Source organism: Herpailurus yagouaroundi, unplaced genomic scaffold (assembly GCF_014898765.1).
Source record: "Herpailurus yagouaroundi ecotype Mexico unplaced genomic scaffold, PumYag 141, whole genome shotgun sequence".
Taxonomy (NCBI): domain Eukaryota; kingdom Metazoa; phylum Chordata; class Mammalia; order Carnivora; family Felidae; genus Herpailurus; species Herpailurus yagouaroundi.
This window is the reverse complement of record NW_024412396.1, coordinates 40,621,146-40,640,000: the sequence shown is the minus strand read 5'-3', so window position 1 is coordinate 40,640,000 and position 18,855 is coordinate 40,621,146. Positions and strand designations below refer to the sequence as shown.

At 44.9% G+C, this 18,855-nt stretch overlaps 1 long non-coding RNA gene across 4 annotated transcripts in view; it reads right to left on the bottom strand.

Annotated features, from left to right (window-relative positions):
* Positions 1–10,049: 10,049 nt before the first annotated feature.
* Positions 10,050–18,855, bottom strand: part of LOC121031912 (uncharacterized) — a 43,526-nt gene continuing 34,720 nt past the window's right edge. For all 4 annotated transcript variants that reach the window (XR_005790965.1, XR_005790966.1, XR_005790967.1 and 1 more), the window contains one exon: positions 10,050–10,335. This is a non-coding gene — a long non-coding RNA (uncharacterized LOC121031912). The remainder of the gene's footprint in view (positions 10,336–18,855) is intronic.

Sequence of the window (18,855 nt, the reverse complement as noted above, 5' to 3'; positions counted from 1 at the left end):
CCGATGCAGGGCTCGAACCTACAAGATGTGAGATCATGACCTGAGTCAAAGTTGGATGCTTAACCAACTGAGCCACCCAAGTGCCCCAAAGTCCATGTTTTTAGTATGGAAATCGAACTGTCACAGCATCATCTGTTGAAAAGCCTATCGTCCCATAGAAGTGAGTTGGCCATACTGTCAAAAATTACTTAGCCATAAAAATATAGGTCTTTTGCTAGACCTTCTTTTAGTTTTGATGTATATACCTATCCTTACCCCAATACCCTAGCTTCTCAATTACTGTAGCTTTAAAGTAAGTAAGTTTTGAACAAAGACAGCTTGAGTTCCCTCATTTTGTTCTTCTTTTCCAATATTGTTTTGGTTATTCTAGATTCTTTGCTTTCTTATACACTTTAGAACTGGTTTCCATACACACACACACACACACACACACACACACACACACACACCTACTAGGACTTTGGGATTTCACTGAGCTAGGTAGGTATAAAAGGAAAAATCCAATTCTTCTACTATGTCTTTCTTCCCTGTGAGTCTACTTTACACAGAACACTTCATGTCTGACACTTCTGGTCACCAAATGTGTGGGTTTTTTCCCCCACAATAACAAGCAAGTCTTGGATACCAGCAGAGTATCCTACAATTTAACTCAATTCTGACCCTACCTACCTGGAGATAACATCAGGTAAGGGCTCAATCTCACAAGACTGCCCCCCCTTCAGATGCCAGTTAAAACCTGTGCTTCTTAGTGACCACTATGAATCAGAGCTTCCAAAGACCCCTTCTTCAGGTTCGATTAATTTGCTAGAACTCAGGGAAACACTTACTTACATTTACCAGTTTATTAAAGGAGACAGATGAACATCCAGATGAAGAGATACTTGGCACAAGATGTGAGAGGGTCCTGAGGGCAGGAGATTCTGTCTTCATGGAGTTGGGATGTGTCACCCTCCTAGCATGGATGTGTTGGCCAGCTTAGAAGCCCTTCAGACTCCATACTATTGGGATTTTATGGAGGCTTCCTCACATAGGTATGCTCAATTATTAACTGTTTCTAGCCTGTCTCCCCTCTCTGGAGGACAAGGGATAGGGCTAAAAATCCAAGCTTCTAATCAGGGCTTGGTCTTTCCGGTGACCAGCCCCCACCCGGGAGACCACCCAGACTTGCCTCATCAGAACAGATAATGCTCCCAGTTTTCTTATCACTTAGGAAATTACAAGGGTTTTAAGAGCTCTATGCCAGGAACCAGGATGAATTCCAAATACATATTTCTTATTACAAATTACAAAAACATGCTTCACTTCAGTTTGTTTCTCTGCTTGTGTACCAATCCTCTCCAGCTTCTTTCCTGTCACAAAAGGAAGGATTTCTCCACATTTTGAGGGCTAACTCCTCTGTCAAACTTTTGATTTCATCTCTGTCTGGCTTATCTGTCCTTTTGTTCTTTCTCCAACATTTCAAGCCCTCCTTCACCAGTGGCTCCTGCCCTGTCTTCACACTTTCCTGTGTGTGTGTGTGTGTGTGTGTGTGTGTGTGTGTGTGTGTGTGTGTTCTTTTTAATCTTGAATTAAATGCAGGGGTGCCTGGGTGGCTCAGTCAGTTAAGCACCCGACTCTTGATTTCATCTCAGGTCATCATCTCATGGCTCATGAGTTCGAGCCTCACACTGGTCTCCGTGCTGAACCTGCTCGGTATTCTCTCTCTCTGCCTCTCCTCCACCTCTCCTCCGCTCATGCTCATGCTCTCTCTCAAATTTTGAATTTGAATTATTTATTCAAAAATAAATAAATAAATATTTTTTTTTTACAATCTTGAATTAAATTCAAATGACTTTTAGTACCCTTCCACCCTTGTCTTCCCCTTCCAGATTCTCTCTGGTCACATATAACTGCTGCCTTCCCTTCCCACATGTCTGCTTATTTCTTTAAACCTTGTAGTAGAGGGTCCACCTTCTGTCAGTTTCCAGAAGTTCTCAATTATGAATTCCAATCTACCAGACCCAATGATTCATCCGTCTTCAGGTTCTCCTGTCTGTGGTGCTGTGCTCCGGTGACTTTCTCTGTCTCCTTGGTGGCCCTCTCTCTGCCTGTGACTGCTTCTCCTTCCTTTATAGCCATTCCTGCCATTGTTTGGTGGCTTCAAGAGAGACTAGAAGCCATCAGACAAATACCCCCAACTTCCCACCTGCAGATCTGAAAAACCATCAATTTCCTGGTCAAAATGGAACATTTGTCTCTTCCTTGACCCACAGCAGTTGCTCCAACTTGAAGGAAATCCCATCTTTTCCCACTTCTCAGGGACCTCTCTCTAACAATTAGCTTCACTTGTTCTTGAATCTTAAACCTCTGCTCTACTGTTCTTTCTCAACATCACGAAAACACTGTCTCCATCTCTTTTTTTAAAAATAGCCTTATTTTCACTTCCTCTTATACCTAGTTTACAGCGAAGCTTTCTAAAAGAGTTGTGTGCGCCCACTGTCTTCTCTTACATCCTTTTTGGTCACTCTTCAGTCCTCCAAAATGAGACCTTTGTTTCCAGTGTGTCAGTAGAAAAACCTCACCAAGGTTGCCAATGATCTCCTTGTTGTGAAAATCCCTTGGACCTTTGTGGCCCCTTGACTTATTCTTGATAGCATTGACATGGTTCACCACTTCCTCCTCCTCCTGCATCCCCCCTCCCATGACAGCTTCCTCTCTGCACCATGGACAAGTCTCTCCTTTGGATTCTGTCCTGGGCTTCCTTCTTTTCTCAGTTTCCCTGAGTGATCTCACCTATTCCTTCACTCCACGACTATTTATTTAAAAATTATTTTTCATTTTATTTATCTGAGAGACAGAGAGAGGGTGTGCACACAGGAAAGAAGGGACAAGAGGGGGAGAGAGAGAATCTTAAGCAGGCTCCACACTCAGCTCATCCCATGACCCTGGAATCATGACCTGAGGCAAAACCAAGACTCAGACACTCAACCAACTGAGCCACCTAGGCACCCCCACAAGTATTTATTGAGCACCCACTGTAAGTAGGCACTGATCTAAGCCCTAAAGATACACGAGTGCCTGCTCTCATGGACTTGACAGTTGCCAGGGGTATCGATTCTATCTGGATACTGATGACATATAAATTGGCCTCTAGCCCAGATATCTCTCTTTTGTCTACTTGGTCTGCTTGGCTATTCCACATACATCTCACATTCAGTATTTCCAATGCTAAAATTCCTATCCTCAGCCCACCTTCAGACCAGCTCCTCTTCCTATCTCAGTCATACAAGCCACAAAGTGCTCATCATCTTTGTTCACTATTGTTGATTCTTCACTTTCCTTCTCCTCCTAATATAATTTATAAGCAAGTCCTATCAATTATACCTTCTAATCATCTGAGGTGCCTCTGGAATCCATTCACTGATCTTCATGCCCAACACCATTGCTCTAGTTTAGGCCAACATCCCCGCCCCTTTGATTCCCAGCAGGTCCCTCCAGTCTTGATCATCTCCTGATCCCACCCCATCTTCGATCCATTGTCTGCACTATGGCCAGAGTCATTTTCTAGTGTAACTCTGATCACAAGACCTCCCTGCTTAAAATTCCTCGTTGCCTTTAAAATAGAAGCCGACCCCTTTAACATGGCCCAGAGAGCTCCTGCCTACCTCTCCATCCCATCTTTTCCTACTACCCTCCTCCATCTCAACTCTCTTGCCACACAGACCTTCTCTCCCAGGGCCTGGGTATGCCATGGTCCCTCACACCTCCTAGACTTCAGAAGTGCTCCACTGCTAGCCTCAAACCCTTCCCCACTCAGAAGCCCACCCCTTCACCTAGCTAACTGCTACCTACTCCAGTCTCAGTTTAAATGTTACTTCCAGAACACTTTCCTTGAAATCTCTAGTCTGTATTTCAGTGCCATCCTGTCCTATCCATCATAGGATGATTTTTTTATTACTTTTGTTGTTCTCTGTGCCCTTTCCCCCCCTATTGGACTCTAAGCAACAGGAAGGTAGCGACAAGGTCTATGTCACACATGTCGTGTTGTATTCCCGACTTTTAGAAAGTACCAGTCAACACATATTTGACAAATGAATGAATAATTTCTTGCCCTTCTCCTTCTGCCTTCTAAATACAGACATTGTTTAAGATTCATGTCTCTGAGCTTTGCTCAATTTTCTTCTTTCTCACTGATTCCTATGACTTCAATGATCAGGTCTGCGTGAAGAAGTCTCAAATCTACCCACATGCTGGATATCTCTGAGCACCAAGTCTGCATTTCCAACGTTATGCTAGACATTCATGCCTGTAGGGTTTTTTCATCACCTCAGATAAAGGATATAAAACATTAAAAGCATGAAGGATATATATTCAAGGATGTGTAATGTAACACTGTCTATAATATTGAAAAATTGGAAGCAACACAAATACCCATCAAGAGAGAATTGGGCAAATAAATTCCAATCCTACTGTAGAGCCTTAGAAAGACTAAAAAGATTTATATACTGACATGAAAAGATGTCCTTGATATACTGTTAAGTAAAAAAGCAGGTTTCAGAATGATATAGTTTCGTTTCATCTTATTCAATTATTCAACATGCATAGATCGAGCATCTACTACGTGCCAATGTCTATTCCAGGTGCTAGGGGTGTACAAAGACCAAGACAATGTCTTTGCATTTAGAGAGCTTTCAAGACAGACAATAAACCAATTATACATATATGAAATGTCAGGTGATGATAAGTGCTATGAAGAAATAGCATTTGGGGCACCTGTCTGGCTCATTCAGTAGGATATGTGACTCTTGATCTCAGGATCATGAGTTCAAGTCCCATGTTGGGCATGGATCCTACTAAAAAAAAAAGAAGAAGAAGAAGGAGAAGGAGACAGAGATGGAGAAGGAGGAGAAAAAGGAGAAGGAGAAGAAGGAGAAGGAGAAGAAAGAAAAGAAAACAAATAGTGTTATGAGATGTGCTATTTTAGGTGGGTGGTCAGGGAGGGCCCTTCTGAAATAGTGACAGTTGAGCAGAATCCTGAAAAGAGTGAGGGCAGGAATCTTGTGAATATTTGAGGAAAGGACATTCCAATCAGAAGCTCAGCCACCATGAGGCCTGTCATAGTAGCAAATTTAGGTGGTCCTAGAAATAGCCAGGAGGCTTGTGCAGCTGGGACAAGTAAGGGGAGGAGAGTAATAGGACATAGGGCCACACAGCCAACCTGGACCCAGGCCCAGGCTCTGGAGTCAATTCTAAGTGTGATGGAAAGTCAGTCTTTGGAGATGTGTCTGTTACAATATGTTGGTGTCTCATTGAAAAAGTTAGAAAAATATATATCAACTGTTATCAGAAAATATTTCTGGGACATGGGATTACAGGACACTTTCATTTTTCAAAACCATACCCTGTTGTGTTTGAATATTTTATAGTGAGTGTATATTAATTCAGTAATCAGAAAAGGAAATGATGATTTAAAACATTTGTGCATACCCTTGATTCATCAACTCCCTTTCAAGATAAACATCCTTTTAAAAAGTTAAATTCATAAAAATGTATGTATAAGGATGTTCATTAGGGTGTTTGGGTGATGCGGTCAGTTAAGTGTCTGACTCCAGCTCAGATCATGATCTCATGGTTCGTGAGTCCGAGCCCTGCGTCAGGCTCTGTGCTGACAGCTCAGAGCCTGGAACCTGCTTCGGATTCTGTGTCTCCCCCTCTCTCTGCCCCTCCCCGACTCATGCTCTCTCTCTCTCAAAAACAAATAAACATTAAAATTTTTTTTTTAAAAAGGATGTTCATTACAGTGTTATTTACCAAAAACTGGAAATAACTTAAATGTTCTACAATAGAGAAGTGATTGACTAAATTCTGGTAAATTATACAATGAAATAGGAGTCCCTGACGAAGTACATCAGAGAATATCACCCCAGGCTCAAAGCCTAGTTCAATACTCAACTCTGAAATCTTTTTTTCTATGGGGCGCCTGGGTGGCGCAGTCGGTTAAGCGTCTGACTTCAGCCAGGTCACGATCTTGCGGTCTGTGAGTTCGAGCCCTGCGTCAGGCTCTGGGCTGATGGCTCAGAGCCTGGAGCCTGTTTCCCATTCTGTGTCTCCCTCTCTCTCTGCCCCTCCCCCGTTCATGCTCTGTCTCTCTCTATCCCAAAAATAAATAAACGTTGAAAAAAAAATTAAAAAAAAAAAAAAAGAAAAAGAAATCTTTTCTGGACACATCTGCCTAAAACGACCTCTTCCTCCTTGAACCTTATTTGTGCCTATTGTCTATTGCACTCTTCTGGCCCTTCCCACATACTATTCCATTATGGAACAACAAATTTAGTCCACACTTGGCTCACCATAAGCTTTGCTAATGGAAGGAGAGCAGGCAGAGCAATTCCAAACAAAAGATAATTCATTCCTTTATAAACACATCACACCATTTATTTTGCAGTAGATTCACCATTCTAATTAGCTTTCCTTATGCTAATATGAAAAGTAATGAGCTTCTCCCAACGCATACACAGGTGGCAAAGACCAGAGACCCAGAAAAAGACTGAAGAGTGAAGTTCTTCTGGGTGGCCCCCTGGAGTCAACAACCAGCCCTGGGGTCCAGAGTGTTGTCAGGGCCCCTTCCCCTACACAATCACCATGCCCAAATCACTGAGAGACTGGAATACACCCTTCTCCTCAGGTTTTTGTGCCCTGGGTTCTGGGCTTGCAAGGCTGGGCTACCTGAGCTCAGTGATGAGCCCCCCGCGCGCCCGTGTGTGTGTGTGTGTGTGTGTGTGTGTGTGTTTCTCCTGGCCTGGCCTAGCCTTGGAGCAGTGAAATAGCCCCTACTGAGTCATGGCAGGGGGAGAGGGCTTCTTCCACCAATCTGTGTGGCCTCACAGCTGACTTAGCAGCTCCCACAGAGGCGAGGACACAGTCTTTCCACCCACCCCACAGTGGGCAGGGTGGGAAGGGGGCAGGACTGCCCTCAAGAAAAAGGAGCCACAGTAACTCGCTTATCCCACAGCCATCCCAAACTTTCTTTTGTGTGACATGAGGGCATACTGGGGAAGCCTCTTCCTCCTGGCAGCCCTGAGAGGCAGGGAGGATTTACTACCAGGTAGGGCATTTGAAGGGGCCTGTCCATAATACCCCTGTTTCCTGCCCAGGCTTCTGCCAACTGACAACTCATGGGTTACACAGGAGTTAACCAATTGAGGGCATATTTTTTCCTGCTGAGCCCTGGCACTGGTGGTTGTGTTTTTCTGAGGGTTGCCTAATTGTTGTTGTTGTTTTGTTTTGTTTTGTTTTGTTCTTTAGGGCTGCCTAATTCTGAAGCCTAGAAAGGTCCTCTACATTGATGGTTAGTCTCTTAAACTTTTTATTGATCCCAAAATGAGTGGTTGGGTGCCCTGTTCAACACCCTGTGCACTAACTCACCGGCTCTTGTTATGAAAAAGAAGGGGAAGATATTTGGGGTTTGTGGGTTTTTGTTTTAGGGGGTTGTTTGCCTTTGAAAATTCCCAGGAGAAAAAAAATCTATTGCTACAATGAATCTTTTTCCTTTGCCTCTCTCCCCCCACCCTCTTCTCTCAATCCCTCCTTTCCCTTCTCACATTCCTACCTCTCCTTCCCCATTTGCCAGTTCAGCCCTGAAGTTCTCTCTCCCCCCTCCGGGCTTCCTATCGCACCTCCCCACCCAGACAGGAGATGGGGGTGGTTCTAACAGGAGAGGAGGGGCTATAATGCCCCACAGATCCAAGGAACCAGCACTCTTGTCTCTTATCACCTGACTTGGGCACCATCCCATGGTCGCAACTCCCTCTGAATAGAAAGAATTCTAAATTGTTTTAAATTCCTTAAGAAGGCAGAGTTCACAGTCCCACTGGCTGAAGCACTCACAATCAATCCTTTCCATGAGCCAACATGGTGCCTCTCACAGTGGGATCTGGGAGGCCAGAGCTAAAACAAAACAGAACAAAACAAAACAATCCCTCCCTCTATATAAAAACAAAACAAAACAAAACAAAACCAAAGAACCCTCATTCCAGAGTCCCTTTGTTCAGCTAAACAAAGATTTAGGTGCCAGGCTCTATGCCTGGGCAGAAACCCAAAGGTAGAGACATCTTGCTCCGAGGGAGTTCAGTCCGGCTTCGCATAGCTAGACTTTTCTGGCGCACACCTGGTCACTGGCCAGCAGCATGAAACCACCTTCCTGCCTCAGCCTCCGATAGACATGGCAATTCTGCTTTCTTGCAGAGTCATAGGATCTGTAGACATCCCAGTAACAGAGATGGAAACTGAGGTCCAGAAAGGAGAAACATCCCGAGCAGGTCACACAGCTGGTGGCTGTGTTGGGCCTGGGCCGGGACCCGTTTCCTGTTTCCCCGACATCACCCTGCCTCCTGGGCATTCCTTTGAGCCGATGAGCCAGGCAGAATCCATGACAGCTGGCTGCTTCTGGGTTTGGCCTGATTGTACCCTCCCCTTGGAAGTTGTCCAGATAAACTTCCCAGCATGCCGAGAGGCTCAGCAACTCCCAACTTGGAAGGACAGGAATTCTCTGTGAGGACCAGAGCCAAAGAAACTCAGTCAAGTTAGCACTGATAGGGTTTTTTGGTTATGTATACAGATACATAAATATTAGACCATGGTTAATGTACTGCACTGAACCAGCAAAATAAATGTGTTTTGAGATGTGCTCAAAACTTTGAAAGGCACTGATGTAGTTAGAGAGTGATTCATCCAAGGGGAAGCAGCCATTCCTGGAAGAATCAAAACTGGAATCCAAGCGTCACTGGCCAATGCTCCCTCTGTCATACCACACTGCTTCATGTAGTTAGGAAACATTAATTCTATTTCTTAGAGGAGAGAAGAGTAGAAAAGAGATGGGTTATCCTGGTCAAGTCAGTTCCTCCTGAGTCAGGATATGGCCACCTCATGACATTCTTCTTTTGTCAGACTAACCATTCCCCCTGCTTCAAGTTCTGACTCACTGTATGGTATTGCTATGGGTTAAGTGCTTTGCATAAATGATTTTGGTTAATTCATGCATCAAGCAAATGAAGCAGACATTAATGCCGCTGTTTTCCAGATGACAAAAATGAAGCTCTGGGTTAAGCAAAACACACCCGAAGACACAGAGCTGGTAGTGGTAAACGCAGGATTCCAACTCATGCCTACTGAATTCCAGTGCCCGAGTCCTTCACCCCATATTTCTGACCCCAGATTGTGTGGGTTTCCCACAGCAAGTAATTCTCCAGTTCTCTGGGGATATCAACTGGGTGTCCTATAATTCAATTCAATTCTAACTCTCACTACCCAGGTCAAGTACTCAGTCCCACAAGACATCCCCCCACCTCAGATGCCACTCACAAGTAAAGGGTCCCCAGGTGACCCACACTTCTGCCCATGTGGCAACAAATCAGAGGTTCCCATAACCCTCGATTTCAAGAACTTGCTGTGATAGCTCACAGAGCTCGGGGAAACACTTTAGGTACTATTAAGGGTTTATTATGAAAGATACAAATGGATAACCACATAAGAGGGATGTAGAGTGAGGTCCAGATCTGTCCTGAGTGTGACACCCTCCTGGAACCCTCCTGGAACCTGGAGCCTGGATTCACCAACCCGGAATCTCTCTGTACCCGCTCATTTAGAGTTTTTATGGTTCCATTACATAAGCATGCTTGATTAAGTCATTGACCTTTGGTGGATAACTCAGTTTCCAGCCCCCGGGCTCCTGGAGGTCACGAGTGGGGCTGAAAATTCTGACCCTCTGATCACATGGTCAGCTTCTGGGGTTTGCAGCCTCCGCCCTGCAGGTGTCACCTCATTAGCATAACTCAGCTGTGGTTGGATGGGGCTTATTATAAATAACAAAAGACTCTCCTGCCACCCCCATCACTCAGGGAATTTACAAAGCTTTTTAGGAGCTCTATCCCAGGAACTGGGGATAAAGACCAAGTATAAATTTCTGGTTATGTTCTGGTGCAGGTGTGCAAGAGCGCATGGCTCCAGGGGTCCCAAACAGACCAGGTTTGGCCACTCTTCTGCTGACAAAATCCAAAGGCAGAGAGACCAGCAGTGGTGAAACAAGAAAGGAATTTATTTCAGCAAGGCCAGCACCGGGAAGACTGTGGACTAGAGTCTCAAAGACTGTCTCCAAAGTGCCGAAAACACTTCCAGGTTTATATGAGGAAAATGTGGGGCAAAGGTCGGTGGGAATGTGCAGGCGGGCAGTAAAGGTCAGGTCGGCCATTGTCTTGGGGTCAGTCATGCAGGGTCTTGCTGGTTCAGTGCGGTACTTAACTGCTGGAGGGGGTAGTTTAGTTTCCTATCAAGGGATGCCTTGCCCACAGGGTCTTTTGCCTGAGTTAAAAGATAAGCCACAAAGAAGAACTTAATCAATTAGAAAGTACAGACTGAGGTCAAAATGGAGTTAGTTGAAGTCCTCTTTCAATATTACAAATATCACAGCTGTTAACTACTAAGTGCACTGTGCCTCACAGAAAATTTCTCTGCACAAACTCAGACTTTGTGGCTGGGAAATGTCCTGGATTGGGGGGAATCTACCCACAGATGGTAATACATAGCTAATATTTATTGAGCATTTATTCTATGCTGACCACGGTGACGGGCACTTTACATTCATTACCTCATTAACTCTTCACAACCCTATGAGAGTAAATACTAGTATTATCTGCAATTTACAGATAGCAAAACTGAACCTCAGAGAGAGGTCATCAAGAAATAACTTATTTGAGATTATGCTGGAAATGCGAGGATATGTCACTATTAAATAATCCGTTCATATAATGCACCATTTGAACGGGTCTAACGAGAAAAACATGTGATTTCACCCTAAATGATAAATAAAGCTTTCGACGAAATCCAAAAAGTGGTGCAACCATCGTGGAAAACACCGTGGCAATTCCTGAAAAGGCTAAAGATAAGATCCAGTAATTCCACTCTTCGTATAGACTCAAGAAATCAAAACACCCAGGGGTGCCTGCGTGGCTCAGTCGGTTAAGTGTCCGACTTCAGCTCAGGTCATGTTCACACGGCTCATGAGTGTGAGCCCTGCGTCGGGCTGGGAACCTGGAACCTGGAGCCTGGAGCCTGCTTCAGATTCTGTCTCCCTCTCTCTCTGCCCCTCCCCAGCTCATGTCCTGTCTCTCTCTCTCTCCTTCAAAAATAAATAAACATTAAAAGAAAATTTAAAAAAAAGAAATCAAAACATACATCCACACAAAAACTTGAACAAAGATACTCATAACAGCCACAATGTCGAAACAATCTAAATGTCCACCAGCAGATGACTGGGTAAGCAAACTGGGAGATCACCATGTAGCAGACTATTATTTGTATATAAAAAGGAATGAAGTTCTGAGACACAGTACAACACGGATGAACCTTGAACGCGTTATGCCAAGTGAAAGAAGCTGGTCAAAAAAGACCACATATTGTATGATTCCATTTATATGAAATACCCAAAATAGACAAATTCATATGGACAGAAAGTGGATCAGTGGTTGTCTGGGGCCGGAACAGGCATGAAGCCTGCCGCAGAATGAGAAATGACTGCTAATGAGTATAGGGTTTCTTTCTGGGATGCTAAAAATACTCTAAAATTAGATTGTGGTGATGGGTTTGTACGACTCTGTACTGAAAACCACTGAACCGTGTGAACTTTAAATAGGTGAATTTTATGGCATTTGAAAGCTATCACAATAAAACATTTAAAAGGAGAAGAAGGGCACCCGGCTGGCTCAGTGGGAAGAGCATGTGACTCAATGTCCAGGTCTTGAGTTCGAACCACACATTGGGCGGAGAGATTACTTTTAAAAAGAGAGAAAGAGAGATAGAGAGAAGAAAAAGGAAGAAAAGACAAAGAAGCAATCCAGCTCCCCTACTGAAAAGACCAAATGAAGAGGCCCCATGGAGAGAAGAGGACCTAGAACTACATGTGGAAGGAGAGAGGCCTTCCCAGTATCCAAATCAAGCCTTTTTTTTAAAGCTGTATTTATTTATTTTGAGAGAGAGAGAGCAGGGGAGGGGCAGAGAGAGGGAGAGAGAGAATCCCAAGCAGGGTCTGCACTACCAGTGTGGAGCCCGACTGGGGGCTCAGAACTCACTAACGGTGAGATCACGACCTGAGCTGAAATCAAGAGTCCAACGCTTAACTGACTGAGCCACTCAGGCACCACCAAATCAAGCCTTTTTAAACAACTCCAGCCCCAGCCGCCCAGCACTGCAACCATACAGGAGGACCCAAGCAAAAATAGCAAAACTGCCCAGCTGAGTCAAATCTACACACAGAACTGTGGAAGCTAATAAAACAAATCTTATTTTAAGCCACTAAATTTCAGGGTGGTTTGTTATCCATCCTTAGATAACCCAAACAGCCACTTGGGAAAAGGTATCACGGACTCCAAATGGGGCAGAGATCCGAATGCCAAACCTGAAACACGAGTACTAGAAGAAAACACGGGCACTACCTTCTACAACCTGTGCATGGGGAAAATCTTTCTAATTATGTCTCCAAATGAAGATGCAATAAAATAAAAGATTGATACATTTAATTACTTAAAAAATTTAAGGTTTCGCAGGACAAACAAATCAACAAAATCAAAAATCAAATGACACATTTATAGAACAGATTTACATCACAATCCCACAGATAAGGGATCAAAATCTCTAATATATCAATGGTTTTTTCAGTTGAGGGAAAAGGATCAAAAATCCTCCAGAAGAATGGGCAAAATTAACAACAGCAGAAAGATACAAAACTGATCCTGAAACAGGAACAAATGTTCAACCTCATTCATAATAAGGGAAAGGCAAATTAAAATCATACTAAGATAGCATTTCTCCCCCATCAGATGGGCAAAAATTCAAAATCCTGACAATATTTTCTGCTGATGAAACAGGCACTTATCTATTGCCAATGAGAATGAAAAATGGTACAATTGAGGGGCATCTGGATGGCTCAGTCAGTTAAGTGTCCAACTTTGGCTCAGGTCATGATCTCACAGTTTGTGATCCCCCCCATCAGGCTAGGCTCTCTGCTGTTAGCATGGAGCCCACTTGGGATCCTCTGTCCCCGTCTCTGCCCCTCCCACACTCGTTCTCTCTCTCTCAAAATAGGTAAATAAACTTAAAAAAAAAAAGATACAACTCCTATGCAGAGGAATTTGGCAATATGTAACAAACCAGGATACAGTCACTCTGACAAAATCGTCCCACTCCTAGGAATTTACCCTGAAGGTACACGTCCAACAATTTAAAAACTATTCATGTACTAGGTTGTTCATGCAACATTATTTGTAATTTCAAAAAAATATACATATATTAATACCTTAAATACCCAGACATGGAAGATTGGTTACATAAACGATGACATCTGGAGTACTATAGAGTACTATTTAAAAAAAAATGTGGTAAACTCTACGACCTGATATCCAGAATATAGTAAATGAAAAATGCAAAGTGCAAACAATTGTAAATAATATACTTCTGCACAGAAGACCAAAGGGAATAAGAAAACATAAGTGTTAAACTTTGAAAAGTGAAAAAAAGAAAACCACACACACACACACACACACACACACACACACACACACACATCAAAGGCAAATCGGAAAACCATGAAGTGGAATACCTACAAGGGGTGGGGGATACCGGGTAAAGGGGGGGGGGCGTGAGGACGCCTCTCTGGGTATACCTTTGTGGACACTTTTTACTCTTGAGAAGTAGGTTAATGTGCTACATATTTAAACAAATGAATTAAATAAAGGACAGGAGGAAGGAACACAAGCAAGGGCAAATAAACCCAGACGCACATGTTACCCTCTCTCTCGGTTCCAAACCACCCTTTTCTACTCTGCCCCTGATGCTGGAGCCGAGGCTCTGCAAAGCACATTTCCGCCGCGCCTGCTGCGTCTGGGAGCCGGTGGCAGGCCCGAGCGGGGGCTGCGGGGCTGCGGGGCTGGAGGAGGGAGAAAGGGCCCGGTCCTTCCCGCTTGCCTCGGGCCGCTGCCCTTCCAGGGGCGCCTCGCCCCGGCCGCCGGTCACCCTGCTCACAGCAGCAGCCAGATGCAGCTCACAGTTTTCCCAAAGGTCTCATTACAGCACTGCAGACTCACCGGCACGGACCGGAAGTACCCCTCTCGGAGCTCTGGTTTCCAGCCCGAAGGGCCCCTTCCTCTGCACCCACGGAAACCACCCCTCAGGGAGCACCTTTTCCTCAGAGGGGGTCTGAGACTCCACAGCTCCCTTCTGAGTTTCTAAGTTTTAAAAATTCAAACTACTTCCTTTTGCCCTCTCAACCCTAAGCGATTATCTCAGAAGAATGAAATTTTGAGTGGATTTTTTTCTTTTTGCTTTTCTACCGTTTCTAAATATCTAAGCCATGAACATGCGCTACCTTTATAACAAGAGAAAGAACGATGCCCTATATTTGCGTGCCTCTCTTATTTGATGACACTTCATTGTGCCCTAGTACAAATACAGAGGCCATGGGTGTAACTGATGGCTGATGGTACTGAGCTCACCTGGGTGACGGCCAAGTCCTGCCCCTCCTCCACAGAGAACAGGCCTATTGAATTCAGATACCCTCCCTTCCCTCCTTTCCCCAACAAAAGATTATTTGAAGACTTTCCTTGTTCTCCAAGCAAATGATATCAGCCCAGAAAAACATTTCTCTCAGAAGCTTTTCCAGAAGGTTACAACAAAGCCAAGTCTCCCAAAGTAGTGCGAGTCAAGGAGCCCGTAGACACGCGGGGTCCACAGGGGCATCAGAATGGTTGTGCCCTGGGCCCCTCCGCCTTCTAGCTCCTTCAGCGCAGGCTAAGGACAGGGGGACAGAAAAGCCCTTCTGCCAGTGGGACTCACAGCCGTCTGCCCCCACCTCCCACTTCCCCTTAAAACAAAACAAAACAAATAAATAAAAACACAAAATCCGATCCTCAGAATCCAGACCAGGAACTCTGGAGACATTGCATATTCTGGCAAGCAGCCTGATGGCTAATAGATAACAGGTTATCCAGGAAATAATTAGAAGCCGGAGCCCACACAGATCAGTTGCAAACACTGACCTCTGTCATTCAGGATATGGCCCTAAAAGTAAAGAACTCTTTCTTCTTTCGCTTCCACGGGGTGGGAAAACGTCAGGGCTCCCTCCCTTCTTTTAAACCTGACAAATTAACAAGTGCGGGATCCTCGATAGGCACTTAAGCCTGGTGAGGAGCAGACACCAGGGTGTCTCCTCTCCCTGAGCCCCCCAGGGTGGGTGAGGAGGGATCAGTCCATAGGGCGCCTGCCTCAAGGTAGGAGGCCAGAGCCGGGTTTCTTTTTCACCATTACTTGACTGTGTCTTCACTCTTCTCACCCTCCTCACCCACACTTCTGCCCCTGCCCTGCTCCTTCCAAAGTCCACGCCTGGCTGCCTGGGGCGATCATTCCAGCCCCGCTGTCTCTTTCCGGATTCAGCACATTGCATTCCCTGCTCCCTTCCCCCAGACGCTATGCTTGTTTCTTTGTGAGGAGGGAGCTAGATTCAGAAATAAAAGCTTTGTTTATGTTTAAGGAATCCATGTGGGTTCACGGCTATAGATTATACTTTTGTGTTACATCATTGTTGCTTTTAATAACGGTTTCCAAAATTGCTTCCTCTTCAAACCTTCTTTATCATCTTCTCCAGCAAGATGTATACAATTTGAAAGTAAACAGGAATACAATGACAGATTGAGGCTTTCTCACTTTCTCTTAAGTAGATGGAAACAGTTAATAACTCTCTTCTTATATATCACGTCAAATCAGCCCTTTTTCTTCCTGTCTCTGGATGGGGCTCGTGTTTTTCTCTCAAAAAACCCATAGTAACAACAGTAGCTACCATGTTTTGAGCACTGGCCTGTGCTGGCTGTGCTAAGCTCTTATTGTGCATTGTCTAGTTAACCATTTCCACAGTCTTGTTTATTATCCCCATTTTACAGGTGAGAAAACAGAGGCTTGGAGAAATTAAATAACTTGTCCAAGGTTACTTCCAAAAAGAAAGTAAAGTAGAAACAGTAAGGATTCTGAGATTCGAATTCGTGTCAGATTGCAGTTTCATCCTCTGCCACCCACATCATAGTAACTCCTTCAGGGAAGCAGCAGTGAGAGTCCTGGGTCCTGGGAGGTGGGATAAAGGTGATGGTGAGATCTGCAGAGGACAGAGTTGGGAGCCTGTGGCCAATATCACAGCTTTGAAAATCGCTCATCAGGCTCAGAGTTTGCCTGGGGCTCCACAAGTGCCCTCTCATTTGAACCTCAGCACCACCCCATGACTCAGACATAAGTTTTTTTTCACCAACCCCCCCACCACCCACATTACACGTAAGATTTAAACTGAGGGTTGGGGGGGGGGGGTGGTGGGCGCCTGGGTGGCTCAGTCGGTTGAGCGTCTGACTTCAGCTCAGGTCATGATCTCGCGGTCTGTGAGTTCGAGCCCCGCGTCAGGCTCTGTGCTGACAGCTCAGAGCCTGGAGCCTACTTCAGATTCTGTGTCTCCCTCTCTCTCTGACCCTTCCCCGCTCATGCTCGCTCTCTCTCTCTCTCTCTCTCTCTCTCTGTCAAAAATAAATAAAACATTAAAAAAAATTTTTTTAAATAAATAAATAAACTGAGGGTCAGGGAAGTGATTTGGTCAAGGTCACTCAGCTGGTAAGTGGGGTGGGATGTGGCTTTGATTTCAGGCTTCCAATCTCTGATCTCCATTCGTCTTCCTAGACCCTCTGTCTCTCAGCAACACTTGAGTTAGGCCCACCTCTCATGCACTGGAGAGCCTGCTCTGTCAGTGTTCAATAGTTCAAAAAGCACAGTAAGGAGACACGAGTGTGGTTTCTAGAACCAGATTACCAGAGTCGCAATCCCGGCTCTGTTGCTTGCAAGTTATGTGGCCTTGCACTATTCACTGTGTCTCAGTGTCCTCATCTATAAAATAAGAGAAAATAACAGCATCCACTTCTACAATTGCTATGAATGAAGTGTGTGAAGAGAGCTTAGGATCATGAAAGAAGCTATTAATACCTGCAAGTTATTATGACCACTTAACAATTTCTACCCAGTAGCTAGATTTACCGAGAAGCTACTATTTCAGTTAGTATAATTTACATTTTCCTGCCAAAGATAAGCCCTCCGGGCTTTTCTGCCTTAGCTTGAGTCACTCCCCTGAAAGCAGACTCGGGCAAAGATTCAGGTTGCACGTAGTTGAGGTGGTGATCCCAGAATACTCTGTGAGAGAAGGAGGAAGGTGAAGCAGGAAAGGGAGGCAAGGGTAGTGAGCTGGCTACCACTGGCAAGAGGGGGGCTAGATGCCGCAGGGACCCTCTGAGAAGTTGGAACACATCTCAGAATGGCCCCTGGGGACCCTCACACCCCCATGGGGTAAGTGTTGCTCCTGGAGCATTCATCCCTGCCAACCTCAGAGGCAGGCATGCTCCAGAGGCCAGAGAACACCTGCAGGCAGCAAGAAGCAGGAAGCTGTGGGTCACTGGGGAACAGGTGGCAGGTGACCCTGGGGTAAGCCAAGGGCATATAGGTGGGGCTCTGCCTGCCAGCTACACAGTAATCTCCCAATGTTGCTAATGTATACTCTAGGTGTATTTTTTTTTTCCTCAGAAACACTTGCCAAATAGCCCCATTGTTTGCTCTGGATCTAGTTTTAATGAGCAAAATTTCCTCTTTGAACTGGAAGTGCCCGCTTAGAACTGTCTTGAGAAATTCTAGCTAATCAAGGCCCCCTTAAAGTATCCATAATCATGATAGCCCCCTGCATGTCCGTGCATTGTGCCTTCTGGTTTACCAAATTACAAAATTCTTTTTGCATATATGATCTCAGGTAATCCTCATGGTAAGCCGGTGAAGTAGAGGACAGTCCTCTGGTGCAGTCCCAGAGTGCTCCCCCCTTTTACAAGAGGTTAGAAACAGTTCCGTGATTTCTGTTGGGAGAGGATTCCAAGGGCCTGAGGGAAGTTTTGCAGTATCTCTGCTCTATCTGAACAGTCCCTAACGGACCAAAAAAGACCCATCCCAGCCATTTTACTCAAGTTTGGAAACTTTAAGAATATTGATGCTTCTGGAATAATTACTCAGTTACTTTGTTCATTTTTCTTAATGTACACATGTAACAAGATATCAAAATAGAAATTTCTGCCGAGACCTAAAGACAACAGAGATTACATTCCAAAATGGGGTGCCAGACCACCATGCAGGCTTTGGAAGGCAGGCAGGGAAAACCAGTTTTGTGACTGCTGTACCCCTCAATCATGGGGATAAGAGTTTGGAGGTGAGAGAAGAGGGTTTTTGAACAAAGTTTTTGATGTGTTGTGAGTCCCATTCCTACCCACGAGTGAAAGAAGGGAGTATAGGGCCCTTGTCGCAAGCTTAGAGAAAGGGGATCCAACATGTCCCCTGAGAGGTTTAGGAGACACAGTGCACAGGTATCCAATATTCCACTTAGAAAATCTGAGGGACGAGTGACCGGCTGACTACGGCTTTGACTGTGGAGTAAAGGGAAGGCCAGTGACAGCTTGCACTCTCCAAATTTGTTACAACAGCGTGAGTATCTGGCTAGATATCGGCCTCACCCAAAACAGGGTTGGCAGTGAAGGGGATCAGAACATCCCACCCCAAAATATGCCTCTGTAACATAAGGGCTATTCTGAGCTGAAGGCAATGAAGAAATGACACACACTGGAGGAACTGTTTGCCCTCTCTCTTTGTAAAAGAGAGACGCGCCTTTCCCCTGTGCTGTGCCCCTTCCCCTCTTCGCATTCTTGCCGAGGCACTGACTTGAATCTAAACTAAAACAACTCTTATCTTCCATTAGTTTCCCCTGTACTTTACCTT